Raw genomic sequence first — 25,154 nt, forward strand, 5'->3', positions numbered from 1 at the left:
TGGGTGCAATGCCTATTTTCTGTCTTGTCCGCAGGTTTATCTTGTAGATTTTTGTTTTGCGTGTAGTGCGGCCCCCTGCACTTACTTATTTAGTTCGTAACGAGGAATAAACAACGAGAATTGACTTCTGATGTTTGGTAGAATTTTATTTAGATGTTATTAACGTAATTTTTTGAATATTTTTTTTTGTGTTAAAAACGTAAGCGCACGATTTTCGGGGTCCTCGACCTAAGCGCGCGGGCGAGGAGAAACAAGGAATCAATTCAACACGGCCTAACTTCTAGTTCTATAGTTATTACTCTTTGTTGCCAAATCTTGTTAGCACTGTTAATTGAGCTACATCTCTATTCTTTCGAATCTAAAACGGAAGTAAATGGGTTTGAAAAAAGATTTGTTTATGTATTATCTGTGTATATAACCTGATTTACATTAGTTTTTTTTAACCGTTATTTTAATTTCTGATCAGTTTTATTCGTCTAAATAATCGAGCTGTCCAAATTGAATTGCGATAAGTTGGTAAGTCCAGTCTACATAGGAAGTACGGTTTGACATTTACGCACTGATGTTTAGCCTCGTCCATCAAGACGCCCCGTTACAAACCGTGCTGGAGAGCATAATTTGTTCACTGTGTCTATTTTAACACAAAGATCATTGCTACGATAGATGGGTAGTGAAGGTTTCTAAAAAAGGAAGTGACGAACATAAAAGGAAACACGAGTTATCCTTCTATATAACTGACTGAAGTGACGAGTGATAACAGATACACGGGCGAATTTCTGCTCACTAATAATACCTTCGAAGACCAGAAGTTATATGAGACTGTGAGAGGATATGTGACAATTCAAAACAGAAATTGACTGTCATTGTGGTGGCTGATAGGTATCATGTCGTGATGTCGTGGTGTCGCCCTTCATAAGGCGATAACCCGACATCACATTTAACCCGTGATGAAGGGCGACACCACGACATGATACCAATCAGCCACCATATATAACTGTTTGGATGACACAGCAGTTTGGCGGGCATGTGTTTCGTTGCTTCGCAATGTCAATGACATTACATATAAAAATCTACATAGAGTGCTATAGGGTGCTAAATATATTAATGTACATAGAGTTTTTCTTTTCATCTGTATATAATACTGTGTTGAATTAAAACAAAACAAAAACAAAAAAAACAGTTGTTTGGGCATTTATATCTTTGTCTTTTTCATATACTTGGTGACGCTGGCTCGCTAGCCTGGAGGTCGGGTGTTCGATCCCTGCATTGGCCGAGAAAGGTCATCTAGATTTTCCGGCGTGGTTCCCCCTTGTCAGTGATGCATGACGGAGGGCCTGACAAGGACAGCTGTCTAGTCCTCCGGGTGATACGGAAAACCGAGGTCCCGTGTATACATTGAAATGCACGTAAAAGATCCCTTGGCAGTTGGAATTCGATATAAGAGTAGGCGATAGTGCCGCTGCCCGGGCAAAATTTCCCTCATAGCACACTGTATGGCGTATGCCCGTTTTCATTAGCCCAGCATAGGAGCAGAACAGTAGGACGTTAAACCCCATTTCATTTCATGTCATATACTTGGTGTGGGCATATAATGGCAAATTATTAAAAATTTAGCATTCATTGGTTTTCAGACAAATCTATACCAAGTCATTTAGATTTTATATCTAAATCAAATTGGGGACTAATAAAATAAAAGTCCTTGTGCCAAATATAACGGTTCATTTCTATATTTCCAAACCGTTTTTTTTAAGAATCCTAAGAGAAAGTTTAACCGCAGTGTGTTCGATAGCTTCAAAATTTAAAATGTGCACGGAAGCTTACCGGGCGATAACGCAGTAAACTAATAGAGCCCTTCGATTGTGTTTAGTGAGCAACCCCGTCAAGTTTGTCTTAAATTGGTTTGAAACTGGAAGGATAACTTTGCAAAACGAATTCTAAATTTACAATGCGAAATTTTGAAATTTTTATATGGATTTCGCTTCTCAAAAATAGGGCATCTACCGTGACCCAGTGTGTAAGAAGCTGGCTCGCTAGCCTGCAGGTCGCGGGTTCGTTCCCCGTGTTCGCCAAAAATGTTCCTCGGAATTTTTTGGCGTGGTCCCCCTTGTAAGTCATGCAGGACGGGTGGAGGGGGGCAAGGACAGCTGTCTAGTCGTTCGGATGATACGAAAAACCGAGGTTCCGTGTACACATTGGCGTACACATGAAAGATTCCTTGGCACTTGGGGTGCGATATAGTAGTAGACCGTAAGGGCCACTGTCCGTTTTCGACATTTTCACTTTTTTATGTGTAATAAACAAAAACACATTGTCAAATATATCTTATAAAGGGTCAAGTGCGGATATAACTGAGATTGAATTCGCGTCAGTCATTGTTGCTGATAACCTTATGGTCATAGCTTGATTACATACATAATATATAAGTTAATGTATTCAAATATAGCGATAAACAATCACCGAAAGAAATCAGATATAAATTATTAGATGTACGAAGCCTATGAAAATACAAAACATCCATCAAACAATATTGTTACAGGGTTTTTTATTTCCGAAGCTTATCGCTATTGCTTTTGCATTTGTCCCATTCGTCTTTTGGCGTCTGGTATCGGTCTAGTTTCAGTGCAGATTTAATTGATGCACATACTGTTTCAGATAGTTGAATGGCCAGAATTATATATACTAAACAGTAAAATCAGAGAGGCACTTTAATCAAATCATTCTAGAAAACGACTTACAAAATGGATTAAAGCAATTTTTTGTGAACAGCATGTTGACACATTAGTGATTAATTCATCACAATTATAAGACATTACGAGAAGGTTTAGAGTCTGTACACAGTCTGTACATCAGTATCTGGTGTGTCCACCGCGAGTGTCAACAACAGCAGCGCAGCGTCTGTACATGGAGTGGACCAGACAATTGATGAACGCCATTGCCATCGGCTGTGTTTGGTCTCGGTACGACGTTATTAAGTTTCCTCTGAATTTTATCCCAAAGATGTTTAATCGGGTTTAAGTCCGCACTAAGGGCTGACCAGTGCATAACTTTGACACCGTTCTGCTGTAGAAAGTCCCGAGTAACTCTGGCGGTGTGGGCACGGGCGTTATCATGCTGGAAAACGTTGTTTCGATGACGTGCGACATGTGGTATGGCGTGGGGTCTGAGAGCTTGATCGATGTAGCGCACTGCTGTGATGCCGCCTCCTCTCCCGGGACCAAGATTTTGGAACACCACAAGACCCACTCTCTGGTTCAGGCTGATTCCACCCCAAACCATTATGCTTGGACCTCCCTAGGAGTCTCGTTCCATGACACATTGGTCAGAATAACTCTGGCCACGTCGACGCCATATTCTGGTCCTGCCATCTGCAGTTGATACGCAATACCGACTCTCATCTGTGAACAGAACAGTTCTCCATTGCCTGTGTCGCCAGTTCTGGTGTTGTTGGGCAAACTGTAGACGTTCACGTCGATGGCGAGGGGTGAGGATCGGTCCACGGTAACGTCTACGGCAGTGGATGTTCTCTCTGGTGAGACTTCGGCGCACTGTTATCGGTACTGATGGGTCTTCCGTGTGTTCCCACTGTCTGACGTGCTGTCTCAGATGCCTGTGTGAATGGATTCTGCACGTGCTTAGTATATTACGCATAATGACATCTAATACAGTCATATCTTTAGAAATATGCTGACCATCTTATACAACATATTATGGTGGTTATTTTTTCTAACATCCCAAAATTTCTCGAATCGTCACTGATTCTCTCCTAAAGAAATTATCTTTGGACATCTATGGCCATTCTCAAAGAAAGGGCTACCTATTAAGACAATGGGAATAAAACTTTTACTTTGAAGTATGGTGGGTGTTAGCAGCCGTTCTTTGTTATCGACTTGTCGGGTTGTGAAAGCGACAAGTCGAAATAATTGTATTTTGTCAACTTGTCGACCATTATATCGCTTTGTCGTTCCGCGTCACGACAAAATACAATTATTTCGCTTTGTCGTGCGCGACTTGTCGCTTAGAAAGTCAATCCGTGCGCATGAGCAAATATTATTCGGTTACGCGTGGAAGCCTATTGCGACATTTCATAATCTCGACGGGGCGAGGAAGCAATTATTTAGCATTTGTTTTTGGTTAAATTTGAAGCTACCAACCATATCATACTAGTTTTAAAGTTAGGAATCTATATTTCAGAAGAAATTCAGTTTTATATGTTGATGTGTATTCTGATGTATGCTTTCAATATATCTATAATATACTCTTAAAAAAGTAGGGGATATTGAAGTGCAAATACCTATATATGCAGGTTGTGATATGATAAATAGTCATGGACATTTGATATGCTTTGAGAGTATGTTCACAGATGAAGAAATTATCGCCCCAACAGAACCACTGAGCTGCACATGCGACACGCAATAGCGCCATACACGTGGGAGAGGTTCATTGTCAAATTTGACACTTCAAGGAAGGGTTGATGAAAACTGCCGCGTGCTTTCCTATCGGTTCTTGCATAAGATTTACTGTTTAGCGTATCATTGCTTTAGTGTGTTACGTTTAATTTGATCGGGAGAGGTGTTCGTCGACGTCAACGTCAACCGACAACACTGCAAGTATTGGCCGTGGCACTGCAAGAGGACTGGGTCAGATTGCCCCAAATCGTAATTGGAAGGTTGATTAGGAGCACGCCACGACGAATTGCTGAATGTCTGAGGATTGGTGGAGCAATTACTCATTATTAAGACAAAAATCAAAAACGTCCATTTTCACTTTTGACGGTGTATCTCTTTGCGAGTGAAATGGGAGCGTCAGATAAGCCGCCCGTATGAACTGTTTATGTTCATGTGTAGGCAATTGGCCTGTTATTAACAAACACTGGTTACCTCTAATAAATACAGCAGTGCATTTCCGGATTTTTGTATTGTTTCTGAATATCCCCTACTTTTTTTGAAGAGTATAATTGAGAACACATTATGCTAGCTTTGTTATTATAAAAGATATTTAAAATTGAAATCCTTTTTTCTTAGGGTGTATCTAGATTTTTCTAAAAATCGTTTAATGTTGTTCTTTTTAGTCTTCGTATGTGTATCATACTGCGATGCTACAGCTTTTTCTTGGTCACATCCCAATTTCAAATCTCCCAGTCTTTTACCAAAAACTAGGAGTCACGGTATCGCTGTTTCACTAACCAGGTCTGCGTCTAGCATGGCTCCACTAAGGTCCAGTGTAGTAATGGAACCTTTGTCGGTTGGAATTTTAAATAAGGGTAGGCCATGGAGCCCCTGTCTGGACCAAATTTTTCCTCATAGCACACTGCATCCGTGTCGAAAAGTAACTTGCTTGGTAAACTATGCCGGAGGTTAAATAACCGTGGTCGGTAGCCAAGAAGTTTATTTTTGTCCCCATGCTGGCTGAAAAATTACCCCGGACTTTTCCAGCGAGGCATCACCTTGTCAGTGGTGCAGGACGCTGGTGGGGTGAGGATGGAAGGGGTAAAATTTACCTCATAGTACACTGCATAGCGCATGCCCGTCTTCATTGATGCAGAAAAGTACCTTGCTTAGTCTAAATAAACGTGGTCTGTCTCCAAAAAGTTTGTTTTTGTTTATAAAAAGTATATAATTTCTAATAAAACACTATAGTTTCTAATAAAACACTATAGTTTCTAATTAACAAAATAACATATTGTCACCATCAACATTCAAATTACGACATAAATGTGATTTGAAAATGAAATGAAATAGGGCTTAACGTAACACTGTTCTGCTCCGACTGGGCTAATGAAAACGGGCGTACGTCATACAGTTTACTATGAGGGGAATTTTTCCAGGACAGCGGCGCTAGGGAATACCTTTATGTCGAATTTCAACTGCCATGGGATCTATCACGTGCAGGCTAATGTGTACCCGGGACCTCGGTTTTTCGTCCCATACGAATGACTAGATAGCTGTTCTTGTCAGGACCTCCTTCCCGCACCACTGATAAGGGGAAAACATGCCGGAAAATATATGTGATTTAAGTTGGAATATTAGTAGATTGATTATTGCAGATTTGTATGGGTTTGGGTAAATGGTGCTGTTGTTGGTAATCTGAGAACATGCGTACGAACTGAACTTAGACGCTCGCATTCCCGTCCCGTTCCCTCGCCTTGACATCTCGTCGCGATTATGAAAGGGCCGCAATAGGCTTCCACGCTTAACCGAAGACATGTTCCTGAAGCAACGACTGCGAGTTTTACAACATCTGGCCGTTGCTAGATTACTTGACAATTCCCGAACTTATAGCTACATTATCTACAGACACGTGAACAGTAGCATCCAATCAGAGGTTGTGACATAGCGATCTGCACGGAAACCATGACATTGAACGAACCTTGAACTTTGCAACTCGATTATCACATGTAGACATTTAAGTTTAAAAGCGAGAGACTAGGTATTCGCGAAGATCGAGGACTTTGATAGGCTCACAAGCTGGACTAGTACCCAATCAAAATTAATGCCGAAATATTCAGGGTATTACGTGAAGGCCTTGATAAGATGTACGTATAGTTAAAGCGGGATCAAGCCTTCTATTGAAGATGAACCGAAAAATGCTTGCTCGTGCTCACTGATTGACTTCCGAGACGACAAGTCACGGCACGACAAAGCGACATAATTGTATTTTGTCGACTTGTTGGGTTGTGAATAAGTCGAAAGCGTCAAGTAGTCCGAATTGACACGACAAGTCGACAAAATGAAGGCGACTATTGTCGAGTTGTCGACAAAATACAATTATTTCGACTTGTCGTGCCGCGACTTTTCGCCTTTAAAACCCGACAAGTCGAGAATATAGAATGGCCGCTAACAGCCACCACATTGAAGTGAATCAGTACCATGTTTGAATTATAAGATCACTGTAGATTTACAGTAGAAGTAAACTTGTGATACGTAAGTTGTTACACAGCCTTTGGATATAGCACATTACTATATGTTCACATATCATTATCATGTATTATAAATTTGCTGTTGCGTATAAATTTACTGCCTGTCCAACCTCGTGGGTTTTCTCCGGGTCCTCCAGTTTCCTCCCACTGCTAAAGACCCCTACGCGCAAGCGAATTATGTAAATAAAATAAAACATATGTTAGTCCCGAAATGACCTAGTTTGTGTCGAGTGGACGTTAAACCCCATCTCTCTCTCTCTTTTTCTCTCTCTCTCTAGCTCTCTCTCTATAAATTTACTACCAGGTGTATGGCACTGATAGTCAACCTAAGAGGTAGGCTAATCATAATATACCAATAGTGAAAGTAACCACCGACGTTATGCAACAATAAACGTGAATGTCACGCGTTCGTTTTAATATGACAACTCAAGTTGTGTACTGAGTGATCGATGTATAAATAGAACGCAACATAAACAGTCATATCGTGTCCTCAATAATCCGTTCAACTTCCAAAATAGACTTGTTTGACATACATAACATTTAGGTTGACCACAATCAATTAATTTCTGAAAGAGCCGACTTCTTGGAAGCCACTAGCTAGCTCCCTGAACTTGTCGCAATACAATAATATATTTCCTAGAATTTCAAGGTGAAGGTTGTTTCTAATTCCCCGTTAAGAGACATTTCTTCTATTATTGGATACACAATACAAGTTAGGGTATTCAAGCATGTCAATTTATTGGCTAAAGTAAATATTTTAGATTAATTACATAAACAAAAATAGTGTCAGCTAGACGTTTTAAAGAGAGGGAGAGAAATGGGGTTTAACGTTCACTTGACACAAACTAGGCCATTTCGGAACTAATACATGGTTCAATTTTATTTCAATAATTCGCTTGCGCGTAGGGGTCTTTAGCAGTGGAAGGAAACCCGAGGACCCGGAGAAAACCCACGAGGTTGGACAGACGACCCTACACCTTGTCACGTACTTGCTAGTTTCCAAATTATACGCAAGCCCCTACCATTTGAACCTTGCAATCGCTTTACAAGCCAGGGTTCTTGGACTTTTACTTCGAACTCACTGGAATAGTTTGACTGGTAAGAACGATGAAAACTATCGAATTATTTGGTATTCCTCGTGAAAGAAATTCACAGGACTTATATGAGGAAATTCTTTTCAAAGCAATAAATTGGTGACAACCCATATAAACGGCTCGTACAGCTATACGTTAGCTTCTAACTATCCTGAAAAAGGGAAAAATTATATTGAAATAAAATGCTGCTATCAATTTATGGCACCTGTCATAACATACCAGAGCTTTTGGATTGTTTATTGGATGTCACTATGTGCTTTTCATGGCCTACACGATAGACAAAACTGGGTATCTTTCTTGGCCTTGCAACGCGATGTTATGTCTAACTTTCGATGTTTTTACAGTTGGTCAGATAACTCTGGGATCTTATTTCAAATGTTGAATATCTACTATGCGTGACTGATTAGTCTTCTAACGACTGTCTGTGTAGATGGGCCTTAAATCTAGATTGACCTCGTTATAATACTTTCAAGGACATAACCCAATGAGGGGTAAATGATAGGATAGTCGCACACAATGATAACGGTGTACCACGGCTAATTATCTATCTATAATATAGTATATATATGTACCGAATACAAATCCACGGTAAAGAGCTGAAAAATTCGAAATGACCTGGACCCGCGCACATTGAGTACAAGGTGCAGGAGAAAGCGAACAGCGAATAAAAAGAACTCATAAATTTACGGGGAAATACCCTTAAGAATCCAACACGTTTTGTAAGAAGAAACTATTCGCTCCATTTGAAGTAGTGATAAATCATTTTATGTAAATAAAGACAGCCTTAATTTAACCTGGATCTGATGTTTGAATAGAATCACACCATATCATTTTTAAATTAAAATATATTTATTTTATCAATTTAATCACGTCTTTAATAGAAATCTATTTAGATATGTCAACATAATCTCTTTTTTTTCTGTAAAAGGCTAATAGTTTTTACTTTAATGTACTAAAATTTTAATGTTTGGGTTTATTCACTAAATTATACACATATTATAAATACAGACATTTAAAAATTCAATCTAAAAGATAAAGTGACCCCTCAAAACCCTTAAAGAATTTAATGTTCTCGCGTAATTTGGAAGCCCTTTGTTGGTTGCGGGACTTTTTAGTCTTGGGTGTAAGTCGTTCTTGATGAATTGGTACAATTGTCACGCGCTAAATATGTGCATATACTCGAAACACAAGCACCATTTACAGGCAATGTTTCCAAAAACTTATCGCGCCAATTACGTGGTCAGACTCCGGAACCTCCGTCCCGCAGTTCACCCCTGACCCCCTTAGTGAGTAAAAATTAGAAATTGATTTTAAAAATTACATTATATATATATATTGAAGGCATTTGTCCATGGAAGATATAATAACTACAACTGTGGGTTTGGTGAAGGGACACGAGGTTGCTTTTAAAAGTTTCGCACGGTAACTCTCTTGGTAGCCCAGTTATTATTATGTTGACTTAAACGCGGGCATAGTATATATGTAGGTACTGCACTTCCGTGATCACATGCAATCACTTTGACCTAGACATTCTTCGACCTAAATACTATTTAATTTACCGTAACATTACTAAACTTACCTCTTTGTTGAATCGGTCGCTGTATCATTTAACTTTATACAAAATAATCCAAGGAGAACGAGTGTTAGATTTTGTTCACATTAAAGTAATGCGATACTGTCGGTATAGTCGTTGATATTATACACACACATACACTCTCTCCCTCAATTCACAAACGAGGAAAATAATAATGAATATATTTAGATTTCCTTCATTTGGTGAAAATACTAATTGTGACGGGGTTTCTGGCAACCGAAGTTTTCACAACGACTTTCACCATCAATGGACCTGGATGTTTTGAAAATACTCCACTGGGTTCAGATAACTACATATTCCTAGACAAACTATTGGTTCCATCCATGGTCGACATCAGAAAGCTCTCTTAATTCACACATAATTATACAAAATAAATATAACGATATTCCTTAATATTGGACACAGTATCCGTAATACTAAAAACATCGGTTTTACTATCATATTACACCACTCTTTAGTGGCGATAACGGTAAACGTTAATGAAAATACATCCTGGATCTGTTCTCAGACTTCTGTACTTTCAACCAATAACCAGTTAAAACAGCATTCATGACGTGTCGCTTACAGGACCATCGATGATGTTTGTTCTAATATTATATTATGGGCAATCCCACCGATCGGTATTTCCAAATAGGGTTTTCCCAACTCCCCCACATACTACAACTGTTGTTAGGGCTGTTAGTTATGATTAAATCAGTATACATATTTTCATGTAGTGAATTATGTGCTTTCAAGATACAAATACAATAGAATTAAGTTTTAGAGAGAGTTTTTCGTCGATTTGTTGAAAGTACTAAATTTAGTTTTATACTTGCCCAATAAAACGTTGTAGATCGTAAATACTAAAAAATGCACCAACAGCAATAGTCTGTATATACCACACGGTAGATGCTGCTGCTTATAGGGAATCTAACCCTAGCTAAAAAATTCTGCTCTGAGAATATGCAACATCCGTTGTCCATATCTCTTTCCTTGCCTCACTAATTGTACAGCGTAAGTGGGAAGATATCCACTCAAAGCGTGGAAATACGCGCACAGCAGCTTTACATCTCTAAAGATAGCCATAGAAATGTGGGTGTATAAAAACCCGTTAAGAACTATTGCATATACAAGATTTTTCGGAAAAGGTGGTATAACTCTGGAATGGAATGTCGTTTATTCATGAAAATTAATAGGGTTTATACTCTCCTGGCACCAAAGATTCGTACTAAATCCATTCAATGGAGGTGTAACATTGAAAATCGATAGCGTTTGTCCTCTCATGACCCCAATGCTGCACACCAAAATCTGTTGAAAACTGTAGCCTCAATCGAATAACGGAATGAAATGTGGTTCAACGTCCTACTTTTCTGCACCGACCGGGATAATGAAGATTTTCGCCGCTATCGTGTTATAGAGAATTCGGGATGTCAGAATGACAAGGACAGTAACTCCATGGTGATTATGAAAAAAGAAATCACGCAAAAACTTTAGCGTCTATCGCGTTAACAATATATTTTCCTATCGGGGTGGCGGGGGACAAACAGTCCTAGAAGGTTGAAAATTGATAGAGTTCATCCTCTCAAGGTCTGTGGTCAAACTAAAAAATTCAGTCAAAAACGAGAAATTCTTGACGCCGAACCTACGAACGGACGGGAGCGATGTCTATGTATGCCTAATGTACGTGTCGGCGTATAAAAAATAATTGCAGAATAATCCAACTTTCCGAACATTGCAAGTAAGGTATTTGGCGGTGAGAAAAGGGCTCCAGTCCATTTAGAGATGGAAAATCAGAATCCCATCCCGGTATGCGAGGACCTTGATTTCCGAATTTAAGGGGATAATACCTGTGAACGAAATCATGCAGCACCCGATGATGACTATGTCGATAGTCCCAACTTAATTTCGTTACAAAGTTTCATACTTGTATCTTTAGTGGATTAACTATTACCCCCCCCCCCCCCCGCAAACGGTACAACGTTTCCAACCGTGTAACATCAACAGCTTCCCATTATAAAAGATGAATGTATAGTGTGATGGTATCAAACAAAATTTCAAGGATAACTTCAGAATTGCTAATGAAGGTGCGCACTTCTAAAGTATAAATCTGAAGGCAATGCCTGTTCAAATTCTAAATATTAAGCTTATGAATGTCATTACTTGTTTTTAATCAGGAACAAAATTTCGATATAATCTTCCAAATCAAGTTTGGAAGTACGGCCCTAATAGTATTTGAATATACGAATTTTGTGTCATTGTCGTTTGTTTATATACGGTTTCTATATCCACTTTCTTTGATAGGTAATGACCGGGTCGTCGGAATGCTATTATTAATATGTACGCTGAGCATAATGTATACTGTTAGGTGTATAGAACGGGATTTTCCAAAACGTCACATTGTTACTTTTAGTAACGGAATTTCCACTGTTATAAAATTAACGTCTACTCCACCAATCAGGTAGGCTGAGGATAAAATTTATATTGCTGATAAAGGCTGGGGATACAAGGTAAGAATGCACCTTAGATTAGCTTTCTGTGTAATGAGTAAGAAGAATTCTGGTGGTGTATTTAATTTGACTACCTATAAGTGTGTGTGCATCTAAGACGCATCAAAGTGTGCATCGAACGTTCAACGAATTAATTGTTTAGAATATGGGTAATTATACTTTTGTTTTAAGTTAATTTTGCTTTCATGTACATTATGAGTCTTTCTGTGGTGTTAGAAAAGGTAGACATACTCTTTTCTCAACTGACCGAAATATATTTTAGCTCCTCCGCGTATATGTACTTCACAGTTTGTCTATTTTATCCGAACTACATAACATGTAAGTATATCCATATTAGACCTACGGACGTCTTCGTTAGTCAGGTTGGTGCAGAAAAGAAGTTGGTTAAACCCCATTTCATTTGTCGACCTTACATTACTTATCATTAATGGGGACCACCATGTCACCATTGCAATAACAATCAAAACAGGAAAACCCAAACTGTGCAGAATAATTGTACAAGGTAGGTTTTTCCAGTTTGATTCAGTACACTGATAATACTGAGGCATACAGCCCTAGTCAGTGTAAATCTCTTGGAAATCAGTTATTCATATTTTATTAGGCCTACATATACTGCCCCCTCTCCGTGCTTGGGCTTCAAAAACGTACTACGCGTAACACGTCATTCTTCTCATGCAAATAATACGTAACCTGTAGTTTTGTTACTGTTTTCCGGTATTTCCTGTGGGCCAAGATGATTCGAAGAATACTGTGCTGACACACCAATAAGGAGAGCGAAGATTGAATCCCGGGTGTGCCGAGGAAGTTTTTTTAAGAAACCAAAATAAGAGTAGGCCAAATGTCCCTCATAGTACACTGGATTACATATGCCCGTTTTCAATAGTCCGTCCGATTGGTGCAGTAAAGTGAGACGTTAACCCCATTCATTTCCTATATTTACTTATATGTTCTAATCCAAATCTAGCTCAATAAAACTTGCGTTTAATGTCACTAGGGTGACTAAAACTCAAATACTGTTCAACAAGTTTGTTGCTAATTAAATCATTGTAGTCCTACAAATGAACCACTACCTGATTCTTTACCTGAAAATATCCTCGACGTATGCTAATTTATTCCATTGTCGGCATAGACTACATAGTCCGGCAGCTTTAGACTAGATTTGAAATTGTGGATGTGTCGAACAAAACCGCCAAATTTTTCCGAGATTGTGCCTATTACCTTAGCTCATTTTTTGATTCACCTTCAAGATTTCCGCTATGCAAAACCCTATATCTACCAATATCTGAACTTCTAAGTCACTTAGGATCTCAATCTTGGCGTCGAAGTCTACATTTCCAGGGTCAAGTGATTCATGCCATCTAGTAAAGGCATCATTTCCTCCAATGGATTTTCAAACTTTTCGCTAGATAAAAACAAATTCTACCAATGTCACAGATTTTAAAACTGGCCAGGATCGTCGTCTTAGTTTCTAATTGTGTCAAGGAATACAATTACACCACACAGAAAAGGATCAGAAATAAATAGTTGACACGTATTAATTAATTGCACATTTAACTTTTTGAAAACTATCGAGATTATCTATACTTAGGCCAAGCAGAAAATGTTCACGGTCGAACTCAGTCAAGGTAGTAAAACTATACACTAGTGCAGTAAGTTTCACTACTCTTCATCAGTTATGCCCACCCACCCCCGTCAGACCGAGGTGGCGTCCGTATTACGCTACTGTGACCGTGCGGCTACCACAAAAAGCACAAGGTCGCCGGCAAAAGTGAACACAACGCGAAAATATGTCCCCAAAAAGTCACGTTCTTACCGCGACCTGTGTGATTATACCGCGTTCTCACTGCGCGCACGTCACGACCTCTCCGGACTTATGGCATTTTTATTGAGATCTACTGGCTTGGCAACGGCGATCATCGACAAACCCACGGCGACTATATAAGCTGGTCAGATTTGGGGAAATTTCAAGATGATCATTGTGCAGTCATGCTGTAGAGTTGTGTGTGGGTTTAGCAGAAACAGGATGCCAAATAAACATGCTACAGAAAGGATTTTGTAGAAATGATTAGTAGGTGGCTTAGTCAGTATTTTGGACTTGGACATTCGCGACGTGGTAGGTTATTCCCGTATGACGTCATCAAAGATGGGAGAGAGAGCGAAATGGGGTTTAACGTCCACTGGACACAAACTAGGTCATTTCGGGAGTAACATATGGTTTAATTTAATTTCAATAATTCGCTTGCGCGTAGGGGTCTTTAGCAGTGGGAGGAAACCGGAGGACCCGGAGAAAACCCACGAGGTTCGACAGGCGACCCTACTCCTAGTCACGTGCAACCGAGGATTCGAAACCACGCCAATTGACTCAATGACAGACCTTATGATACAGCGCGCATGTGCTAACCATTCGGCCATCCAAGCCCACCCCCTAAAGATGACCGCCGACGTTTAGTTTTATCCTACCTGCTCTAGTTTTCTGCCAATTTCTATGAAATAAATGTCAGAATGAAGCTATTTATAAAAACTAAAGTGAAAAATATATTTATTATTAAACTTTTATTAATTTTTAAGTGGCAACGTGAATAACACTTAGTTACAATGGTATAAATAATAAGAAATTCGTTGATAACACTTAAAAAGGATTTCCATCATAGTCTTTGACAATCATACATTTATAAAATGAACAGCTGGATAACTCATTAGCTCTCCAACTACAGAACCACTTTGCACATTTTACACAGACGCAAGCACCAATAAAGTCATCGGGATACTTTTGTACATTGAATCGCGGAACCAAACCATATTTGGATATTTCAAAGCCAAAATGACATGGATCTAAATGAATGAATACATTATCAAGACAATGATGTAGCGCCAACAAAAACCTTTATATATTAATCATGATTATAATTCCCTTTATATTAGAAGATAACATTTTAAGACATATTAATGCAAAGTATATATAATAGACAAAATTGAAAAAAAAACAACCTATTACTAAAATATCGTAAACTAGGCTAACTAAACAGGCGACTAGTTCTACCCGGTTCCCAATACGTCTGCAATTGGTTCAAACCAGTTTGTAACCCGACCACCCAGTTTAAGAGACATTTCAACTATTCCTCTTTTTGTCCTTAGTGCGTTAGTGCAATCCCTTCCTGTCTCGAGGGCCATAAAGAAACACCAAGTTCTTGCCATTCCTCTTCCTGTTATCGCTTCAAGCTGTGGTCACACCAAACTAGTTGTCCCCCATCTTTCGAAGAAAGCAGGGGACTATTAAAATGGGTTTGTCTGTCTGTCTGTCCGTCCATCCGCCTGTCTGTCCGTCACACTTTTTGGGACACAATAACTCTCTTTCTAACTGAGCTAGAATGTTGAAACTAGGTGTGTAGGTGTTTATTAGGTGAATGACTTGATGGAGTTCGAAGATGGACATTTTCTGCTTAGGGTAAGCAGAGATAAGCAATTTGGTTGGTTGATCCTTTGGGACACGATAACTTTAGTTCTAATTTAAGTGAGAATGATAAAATTGTGTGTATAGTTTTATTACATAATACCATGATAATGAACATTTTCTGCTCAGTTTAAGCAGAGCGATAAGCAATTTGATTGGTCGTGACTTTGGAACACAAAACTTTCATTCTAATTGAGCTAGAATGTTCACACTTGGTATATGTGTTTATTAGGTGAATGCCTTGGTGGAGTTGGGAGTTAGATACGAATTTTCTGCTTAGGGTAAGCAGAGATAAGCAATTTGATTGGTTGAAGCATTGGGACACGATAACTTTAGTTCTAATTAAGTGAGAGTGATGACACTTGGTGTATGGTTTTATCACATTAATACCTTGACTAAGTTCCATAATAAACATTTTCTGCTTAGGGCAAGCAGAGCGATAAGCAATATGATTGCTCGAGACTTTGAAACACAATAACTCTCCTTCTAGTTGAGGTAGAATGTTCAAACTTGGTGTAGGTGTACATAAGGTGAATGCCTTGATGGAGTTCGATAATAAACATCATCTGCATACGGTAAGCAGAGATAAGCAATCTGATTGGTTGATGCTTTGGGGCCAATAACTTTGGTTTTAATTAAGGGAGAGTGATGAAGTTCCGAGTATAGATTCATTATATCATTACCTTGACTAAGTTTGATAATTAGAATTTTCTGCTTAGGCTAAGGATCGATAAGCAATTTGATTGGTCAAGACTTTGGAATATAACAACTCTGCTTTTTAATTGAGGTAGAATGTTTAAACTTGATTAAACTAGATCTTCAATAGGTGAATGTCTTGACTGAGTTCAATGATTAACATTTCGAGCTAAAGCTAAACAGAGGTAAGCAATTTCATTGGTCGATGCTTTGGAACAAGATAACTTTGATTCTGTCTGATAGAGAGTGATGAAACTTAGTGTATAGTTGATATTCAGTTTTATTGCTTGATACTTTTGAGAAAAAGATAAAAGTGCGAATAATTAATATGTGTCATCTATTTATTATGGGATTTCGGCGGGGGACATCAGCCTCACTGTTGGCTTGTTCTAACTACGTTCTGGAAAATGTTACCAAACGGGGTCAGGCTGTGTGCGAGCAGAGTGAACGTAGTAGCAACGGTTCACTCTGTGGGCGGGCTAGGACTAGCAGGGTGCTCTATAACTTTGAACCTGTTCAAAATTCTCCCGTCCTGCAATTAGCCAAAGGGGCATTGTTCTTAAAACGAGATGGACGTACTAGGAACGGAATTGCCGAACTATGAACGGACACCGTACTTCGATCATACTAGGGACGTGTTACAACGTGACGCGGTCGAGCATCAATAAGCAATACTTTATTTATCTTATTTTATTTCGTGGGGGTGGGTGATTTTGTCTTATTGTACATCATATATTTTTACTAGTATTGAATTTTTAGGGTTGTGGAACTAATTCATTTGATGGTGAATAAAGTCATAGCTATTTAGACTTTTTTGCATAATTTAAAACTCTATAATTTATACCTAATTACTTTTTAATGTTACTGCATGCAATTTTAAAACCTTTCATATTTGAATTTTTTATTGGTGTGTTCATTTATTTATTTCTATAATTTAATGTGGAAGGAGTTCAATGGAGTCATCTTCTAAGCATTCTTTTAGTTCTGAATGGGCCTCAGACTGGCTTCCACAACCACCAACATATATCCACATCTGCATCTACCAAGGCCATGGTTCCAGTCTTGGGGGGGGGGGGCTTTCTGGGCTCGATATTTCCCATCCAGGGCACCACAGGCATGTGGGGCATTCCTCAGCGGCTTCTTTCCTTGTGTCTCTGTCAGCGGGGCAGGGCAGATGATAACATCATTTTTTAGCTCAATCGCCAAGGCATCAGAGATTTCTTTCACCAACAAACATATTAGGTTTCGTGCTATCCGGAAATCATATTGCATCGTGGCATGGGAATCTCAATACGTTAAAGGACTCCTGATCATCCAGACGGAGCTTCTCCATCTGTTGATGATAATGTCGCACGGCTATTCTCCTCAAGTGATGTACACTGCAAGAAATCTTGAGCCAAATGATGAACCAATGAGAGAAATGGGGTTTATCGTCCACTCGACACAAACTAGGTCATTTAGGGACTAACATGGTTCAATTTTATTTTCATTAATTCGCTTGCGCGTAGGGGTCTTTAACGGCGGTGGGAAACTGGAGGACCAAGAGAAAAGCCACGAGATTGAACAGGGGACCCTACGCCTGGTCACCTACAAGCGGGGAAAAAAGCACGCCACTTGACTCAATGACAGGCCTTATGATGCAATGCGATCCAGTAAGGAAACAGTCCATATTTTTATACCCTACGTTGTCCGGGCGTACTGCAGACGAGGTGGACTTAGGAGCTACTAATTGACTGGTCGTACTTCTATTTGATGCTCAACCACGTCACGTGGTTACAGGCTCAAAGTTCTAGAGCCTATCGTAAGCAGGCACGCGAGGGTCGTGGTGAAAACGCCTTAAAGTCGCCGTTGCAAATGTTACAATTAGCGTGTGTACTACGTTTATTGAGATGTTACCACGCTTGTCTCGCGACCTACTCGACCCCACCGCGTTCTCACAGCTTTCCAGGTCCGATCGCAGAACCTTGGCGTTTGTTTTGAACATGCTCAAAGCAAACGCCATGACTCGGCGATAATTAGCGACCATGGAGACCACAGCACGATATCTGAGGTTTCCACCACGCCTTTACCACGCTTATGGCGCTCTGAAGCCATTTTCTGTCTCCGTAGCAGCGCAATAAGGACGCCACCCCGGTCTTTCGGGGGTATTAGAATCAAGAGTTATCGATCAATGAAATTGCTTAGCTCTGCTTATCTTTAGCGGAAAATGTCATGTTTCCAAGTCTTGACCAATCAAATTGCTTATCGCTCCTTAGCCTAACCCTGAAATTCTGATCATCGAACGTTGTCTAGGTATTGATATAGAACCAAAGTTATTGTGTACGAAAGTCTCAACTAAACAAATTGGTTATCTCTGCTTAGCCTTAGTGGGAAATGCACATGATCGAACACTACCAAGGCATTCGCCTAATAACCACCGACAGCAAGTTTGAACATTCTACCTCAATTAGAAGGACAGTAATTGTGTTCCAAAGTCTCAACCAATCAGATTGAGGTTATCGTGTTAACGTATTGATGTAATGAAACTATACACGACGTTTCACCGCTGTCAACCAATTAGATGCAAAGTTATCGAGCTCCAAAGTCTCGACCAATCAAATTGCTTATTGCTCTGCTTACACTGAGCTGCTTATCCTGAGAAGAAAATGCTCATTATCACTCTTACCGTGCCCAACGCACTAACCAATGAAATTGCTTATTTCTACTTACCCTAAGCAGAAAATGTTCATCTTCGAACTCCATCAATAATAAACTTTTTTCTAACTCAATTAGAAGGAGAGTTATTGTATCCCAAAAAGTGTGACGGACAGACATCCCATTTTAATAGTCCCCTGCTTTTTTCGATAGGCGAGGGCAAAAAAGAAAACGTGCACACAAGCTAAAAACGGCATACCTAGATATACCTATATTAAAATCTCGATGCATAAACCTACACATTGAAGGTCCAGTGTAAGACACTTGCTAGAATTTGTGCTCTTTAAATTAAGGATAGCATTATATTGTATTAATTAATATATCTGGCAAGTTAGTAGATTCGCATATTTGTACTTAAATCAAGTTAGCGAATGGGTGACAGATGGCTACATTAAAAAAGAGTCATAATGCGGTCAACATTCAATTCTAGGTTGATAACAGATATCTTATGGGAAGTTTCCCCAGTAAATTTCCACTATCATATAAGGGTGGGTTTCGATGTCATTTGGCTCAATTAACCAATCTCTATACTTATTACATCATATTTGACCAATTAGATAATCGAAGGTCCAAAATCCAAAGCTACAAAACTATCATATTTGTGAGCAATCGCCAGACAACAGCTTGATTCCAGAAGGGAAAAGATGTAGCAATTTCTATCAGCAGACTCGCCCATCGAGTCTGGCTGGCTGGATGAGGGTTGAGAGGATGACTTTTAAGTATTGTAATCTATACTATGCTGTGTATCCAGCTATGATATATAAAATGTAAAAGCGAACTGTTACATTGTTATTCCTGGTAAGACAAACGTCTTAAGAAAACAGTAATAAGTAAATACACAACGTGAAGGGGAAACAAAGACAACCAGAGACAAATTCTAGACGATCACTAAAATATGTAGTAAGAAAAGATGTATGGGTCGTACGTAGGATTGGCGACCGGTTTTTCCAACGCTCGCTCTCCACGTCTGACAGAAGGCCCGTGGTGCTACACCAGGAACACAATTATACTCCCTAGAACGGATCAGATTGTTTTAACCCAATCTTGGGCGAGATATCAAATTTGTTTGATTTTTTAATATGATGTCTAAAATGTCACGAAATTGAAGTTTTGGTAGTTTAAAATCGGTTAAATTTTAAAAATCTGTTAATTTTGGTCATTTCAAAGGCTGTCCCAAAAATGGGACGCTGCCCACAAGAGGGTACATGTTTTAATAAAAATATAAACAATAGCAGTGGAAATTATAATGACGGTTTAACAAAGAAACAACTAGTTTTTATTTAGATCAGGTAATTTATTTCATTTCTAATTATATTTGTATAAAATATCAAACGTTAAATAATGTAAAATCCCATGTAGGCTAAAGTCCCATTTTGCTGTATATTTTACTAAATCGCTTTAACCGGCGTTAAAAAATTACAGGTGACGGAAAATTCTTCTGGTTTATTCAGACATATTCTCCTACTTAATTTATTCTGGGGGTTGAATAAAAATATCGGCATCATTTTAAGTCGTCCTCGTCATCCAATATCCGATCCAAGGTTTCATTTATACGGAAGCGTATTGGGGTCATGCAAAATTTTGTAGAAGGCCTCGAGATCCTGCGATCCTGTGATACTTTCTCGAGATCTCAATTTAATATTCTCGAAATCCCCTAATAAATTTCTCGAGAATCTCCCATCCTGCGTTAACGATCTCGAGAATTGGAGTTAATGTTTTCGGGATCTTGCCATCCTGTGTAAATTTTCTCGAGATCTCGGGTAATTTCATGTGTGTGCGTAGTTTTAACGTATTCTCAGCGCCCCACAACCTGTTGTTTCGGAGTTTACCCCCCCCCCACCCACACACACACGTACACACACTTTCCCGAAAACCTTAATAGCTCTGAAGAGCCTACAGTTTTTAACGGTTTTGTTTCAAATTTTGTGTTTTAACGGATTTTCGATATTCAGTGTTTCGCGACAAGGATGACCCCTGTTAATTTTCAGCAATATAAGATTTCTGTCCCAGAGAGATAACAAGCAGGCGAACACGATAGAGATTAGATTTCTTGATGAATGCTAGATCCTTATACAATTTATTAAACAACCAAGTTTTCCTTTCGAATAATATGCTGTTGATGCATAGATGCTGCGTGGGTGTATCTCCACACTTTGCGTGACTATCGTTCAAATTTCTTTTGAATCATTAGTGTCACAAGCAGAGGAACCCTATTTATTTTCGGCGGAACAATGAACCTTATTGATTTGCAGCGCTCCCTGAAGTTTTGTTATGGCGTTTTTCCTATTTTCTGGTAAACCTTGTGAACGCGTTAGAGCCCAGAGTTTTTCAAGATTTTTTATTTAAAATCTGCTCCGAAGCATTTGTGCCACAAGACGATAAACTCTCTGTCTAGCTTTATTCTAAAACAAAATATAGTCCGAAAACCATGCAGAATAAACGTCACCCACACATTAAATTGAAATAATTTAACAAGCAAGTCTGTAATTCAAAGCTTTACACATTAAAGATACACAGGATGTCAGTATCTCAGGAAAATTATCAGGGGATTTCGAGAACTGAGATCTCGAGAAAATTACCAGGTGATCACGGGATTTCGAGAAAGTATCACAGGATCGCAGGATCTCGAGACCTTCCACAAAATTTTGCATGACCCCTATACGCTTCCGCACATTTACACTCAGTAACCTATAAAAATTCATGTAAAATTATACAAAACACTATCTGTGCTGTAAAATTGAAAAATTTCACTATTCGGAACTTAGCATGTACAAAATGGCAAATGTGAAAAACATGCCCTTTAATGGGCAGCGTCCCAAAAATGGGACGGACTTTATTCAGCTCACTAAAAGTAATCTATTTTGATTCTTCTTGAATAAAGTCATATTTGAGAATCTAGAACACATAACCTTTTATATGATCGTAAAATTTTCCCGAAATATATACTGTAAAAGGATTACTGACCTTTGACTTTCGCATTTTGCAGGCTGTGTCATTACGGACGCCATCTTGGAAAGGGAGGTAACTCCATGTGACTTTTTTTCTAGTCAATGTCAATTAGGCTCTTTATGTATTATACTAATACTGTTACTTTAATAATATCTTGATTTTCTTTGTTTTAATTTTGATTTGTAGGGTCGTCCCAAAAAAGGGACGCTGTCCTTTTAATTAACTTAAATAAGAGAACGTTTATATAAGTTGGAACGAAAGGCCATTCATATAAAGTTTTAAAAAACGACAAAAAATCAGTATATTCATGGACTCTACATGCCCTTTATGCTTGTCGTACTTTGCGCTTTAGAAGTTGCTAAGCTTCCATAATATATGGAAAGCTAAGAAAAAGGGCTGCATCTGGAAAAAGGGGTGACGTTTTTGTCTCCCACTAATATGAAAATTATCCGCCTGTTGGACAAACTAGTGGCGGATTGATTCGATGTGTCCTATCGACGACGTGAAACTTACATCAATATAGATCAGTGGTTCTCAACCTTTTTTGGCAACGGCACACCTTGGAATACATGAAAAAATAGCGGCACACATGGCTAAATATATATGAAAAATATTTGAATTTCGCAAAATAAAACATAACCAGTCATAGAACGGCATACAGCCATAGACATAGACTAGTCATAGACGAACTTACTTTATTGCAGTGTTTCGAATTTCATCAGTCAAATAATTGGCTTCTTTAGTGAGAAATTTTGTTAGTGTGCCTTTCAAAATTTAGCGGCACACTTAGGAAGATCTCGCCGTCGCACACTGGTTGAGAATCACTGATATAGATGGTATTTATAGCCCTTACAGGGTCAACATTTTCGGCATGACAAAAGTGTATACAATACAGAGATGAAATCCATCACATGGTTAAAAACTAAGGCGCTTATACAACCCATACAATTTTATTTCTGGCAAGGTTTTTCTAAATAATCACGGTTACGAAAAGAGAAATTTCGATCAAGATTGGGGATTCTAATGGAACAGTGGTTCTGGAATGACTTCATTAATTTCTTGGAAACAAACTGGACAAAAGTTATATTTTGACACACTTAGCATGTGTGCATTCGCTTGAGACTTGTACACGTTATTATTAATAGGTTTTAGAGCACTTAAGACTTATATCTCATTAAAATGTTCCTCATAATGTCCGACTGATGTTTTAACACCAAAAGCGGAGCGAACCATGGACATAGAAGGAACAAGATATGTTGGCGCATGTTACATGTACCTTAGTGGACTGATTTAGTTGTGTCATTTTCATGAACTCGGTGCCCTTTCACTGGACCTAGTCACAGGGATGGCTATATCAAGTTGTTCTACCCAAATTCGACGTTGTCATTTTGTGCCCTTCATCCACTATAATTGAAAAGCTTAATAACAAGAGCATATTTTGCGCTAAAGTAACAGATTTAAAGCCACAAAGTACAGAGGCATCTAAACCAGACAATCAACATGTATAGAAAGTGGTGTCTAGACGATATTGGGGTCAAATTTGTAAAAACTAGTTGGTCTGGTATGAATCCCGGTCGTTGCTTGCTGTAAGGAATAGTGATTTACTATCGTTGAATATTGAAACCCCGTGATATTTTATTTTCGGTCCTTGGGGCAAGGACATAACACAAATAATCTTTTACATACACATTTATATTAGAGTTTGTTTTTCGTCAATGTTAATACAGTGCAGTCATTAAATACATATTTTATACTTTAAACGTGTTTTTATCCATCAGAAAGCACGGGACAATCCACATGCAGCAGTAATAATCATCAGATTTCATGTTCTTCATTAATAACGTTTCCGTCTTTTTTTCTTTAACAGTTGAATATTCCAGGTTCTTCAAGCTGTGGTATTTAAGCTCGTGTTTTAAAGAAATCGACTTGATTAAAGGAGACATATCCACCATCGAACTATAATGTCCACCCTTTCTGTTAAACTTGTATTACCTGAAGAAAGAAGAAGCAATTAAGTAAATATGGACATTGCCACAGCGAAACTGGCTTTTAACATCGAGGTGATGTAAGGAGTACAACCAGGTCTGCAGTACGTAGGAATAGATACTCGCCACTCTGGAAAACGCTCCACAGGTCGTGATTCTTTTTACGAACTTGCTAGGATTGTTTGGCTAGTTTCAATGAGTTTTCACAGATTTACAATACCGTCCTTGTCATCGACACCATGAAAACACTCTACAAGTTTTAAATTAAGAAACGTCCGTAATTTACGAACCCTTTGGTGCGATCTACGGGTCCAAATCTCGGAGGGGGCAGCATATTGCAATTGAAAGTAGAAATTCAATGTCACGAAAAAACGTGATATATTCAAAATAACCTTAAATCTTCTCAAAGTCATGTTTTTATTTTATTATCTATGTTCTTCTCCCATATATTTTCAGCTCTACCCTGACACATGACCAGCGAAGAAGAGACTGGGGAAAGAGGTCGTGTCGGTAATTGTGTTTGTGGTTTTGTATTTAAAATACAATTTGCATTAAGCTTTTCTGCATAAGTACTTTTTGTTCGTTTCTTTGTCTTCTAGGTTTCTAGATTATTGTAATAAGCTATAGATTTAAATGTACCACTGAACCTAAAGTCCAATCAAATTCAAAACCCATAGTACAAAATGACAATTTTGTTGAAAATGAATAGTACACTGTATGTACCCAGAAGAGTGACTTGTCCAGCCATAGCTTCTGACACATACACGTTCCTACCATTTTATCTGAAATGCCAAGACCGGAAAACTCCACCCACCTGTAAACCTAAACGTAAATTGTAACAAATATTATATTAATTTACGTAATTACTTACTTATAATATTTGCGACAATTTCAGTTGCTTGTGGCTGGAACCAGCTACCTTAAAGAACGCCAATAGTATGTATAACGAAATTATCAGTGTAACGTTTTTATATTTCAACCACTGTTCAATTCCCTTCTACAGTTAATTCCTTTTTTGAGAATTATATTCACCCAATGCGTTGCTTATGTCATACGTAGATAAACCTTCACCTTTGTACGACTATGAAACTAAATAGTCAACATATGATGAAATATTATATCATCTCATATTGAAACCGATAATAGTATTTGGTCGATAAGTGATACAATAACCTAAACTCTTTAGATATCAACAATGTATTACGCTTGCGTGAATAAATTGTCCTTAGTTCCAGTATTATAAAAATAAATCAGGAGGGCACATGACATACTTTCCAACCAATACGTGA

At 38.6% G+C, this 25,154-nt stretch overlaps 1 long non-coding RNA gene across 1 annotated transcript; it reads right to left on the minus strand.

Annotated features, from left to right (window-relative positions):
* Positions 1 to 23,553: 23,553 nt before the first annotated feature.
* On the minus strand, positions 23,554 to 25,154 carry LOC126809302 (uncharacterized). Its single transcript, XR_007674902.2, has 2 exons — positions 24,737 to 25,154; positions 23,554 to 23,872 (listed from the first exon to the last, which is right to left on the minus strand). It is a non-coding gene; the product is annotated as an uncharacterized LOC126809302 (long non-coding RNA).

This window comes from Patella vulgata, chromosome 1, assembly GCF_932274485.2.
Source record: "Patella vulgata chromosome 1, xgPatVulg1.2, whole genome shotgun sequence".
In the NCBI taxonomy this organism is placed as follows: Eukaryota; Metazoa; Mollusca; class Gastropoda; family Patellidae; genus Patella; species Patella vulgata.